Source organism: Bubalus kerabau, chromosome 6 (genome assembly GCF_029407905.1).
Source record: "Bubalus kerabau isolate K-KA32 ecotype Philippines breed swamp buffalo chromosome 6, PCC_UOA_SB_1v2, whole genome shotgun sequence".
Lineage (NCBI taxonomy): Eukaryota > Metazoa > Chordata > Mammalia > Artiodactyla > Bovidae > Bubalus > Bubalus kerabau.
The window spans coordinates 53,421,487-53,423,108 of record NC_073629.1 but is presented as its reverse complement, the minus strand read 5'-3'; the positions used below and the strand labels follow the sequence as shown (position 1 = coordinate 53,423,108).

General features: G+C 39.0%; 1 non-coding gene across 1 annotated transcript; it reads left to right on the top strand.

Moving 5' to 3' along the window:
- The first annotated feature begins 464 nt into the window (after nucleotides 1-464).
- LOC129656641 (U6 spliceosomal RNA) lies at nucleotides 465-571 on the top strand. Its single transcript, XR_008716430.1, has one exon. It is a non-coding gene; the product is annotated as a U6 spliceosomal RNA (small nuclear RNA).
- The last annotated feature ends 1,051 nt before the right edge of the window (nucleotides 572-1,622 follow it).

The window sequence follows — 1,622 nt, the reverse complement described above, 5'->3', positions numbered from 1 at the left end:
TATTGACAAAGTAATATCTCTGCTTTTTAATATGCTGTGTAGGTTGGTCATAACTTTCCTCCCAAGGAGTAAGCGTCTTTTAATTTCATGGCTGCAATCATCCCTAGCATCAGGGTCTTTTCAAATCGAACTTTATTCCCTGTTAAATATCCTCGAATACCAGACCACCTGACCTGCCTCTTGAGAAACCTATATGCAGATCAGGAAGCAACATTTAGAACTGGACATGGAACAACAGACTGGTTCCAAATAGGAAAAGGAGTACGTCAAGGCTGTATATTGTCACCCTGCTTATTTAACTTATATGCAGAGTACATCATGAGAAACACTGGGCTGGAGGAAGCACAAGCTGGAATCAAGATTGCTGGGAGAAATATCAATAACCTCAGACATGCAGATGACACCACCCTTATGGCAGAAAGTGAAGAGGAACTAAAAAGCCTCTTGATGAAAGTGAAAGTGGAGTGCTCGCTTCGGCAGCACATATACTAAAATTGGAACGATACAGAGAAGATTAGCACGGCCCCTGCGCAAGGATGACAAGCAAATTCGTGAAGCGTTTCATATTTTTTATACCATGTTCGTGGATTGGAAGAATCAATATAGTGAAAATGAGCATACTACCCAAAGCAATTTATAGATTCAATGCAATCCCTGTCAAGCTACCAACGGTGCTCTTCACAAAGCTAGAACAAATAATTTCACAATTTGTATGGAAATACAAAAAACCTCGAATAGCCAAAGCTATCTTGAGAAAGAAGAATGGAACTGGAGGAATCAACCTACCTGACTTCAGGCTCTATTACAAAGCCACAGTTATCAAGACAGTATGGTACTGGCACAAAGACAGAAATATTGATCAATGTAACAAAATAGAAAGCCCAGAGATAAATCCACGCACATATGGACACCTTATCTTTGACAAAGGAGGTAAGAATATACAATGGATTAAAGACAATCTCTTTAACAAGTGGTGCTGGGAAAACTGGTCAGCCACTTGTAAAAGAATGAAACTAGAACACTTTCTAACACCGTACATAAAAATAAACTCAAAATGGATTAAAGATCTCAATGTAAGACCAGAAACTATAAAACTCCTAGAGGAGAACATAGGCAAAACACTCTCCGACATACATCACAGCAGGATCCTCTATGACCCACCTCCCAGAATATTGGAAATAAAAGCAAAAATAAACAAATGGGACCTAATTAAACTTAAAAGCTTCTGCACAACAAAGGAAACTATTAGCAAGGTGAAAAGGCAGCCTTCAGAATGGGAGAAAATAATAGCAAATGAAGCAACTGACAAACAACTAATCTTGAGAATATACAAGCAACTCCTACAGCTCAACTCCAGAAAAATAAATGACCCAATCAAAAAATGGGCCAAAGAACTAAATAGACATTTCTCCAAAGAAGACATCCAGATGGCTCACAAACACATGAAAAGATGCTCAACATCACTCATTATCAGAGAAATGCAAATCAAAACCACTACGAGGTACCATTTCACGCCAGTCAGAATAGCTGTGATCCAAAAGTCTACAAGCAATAAATGCTGGAGAGGGTGTGGAGAAAAGGGAACCCTCTTACACTGTTGGTGGGAATACAAACTAGTACAG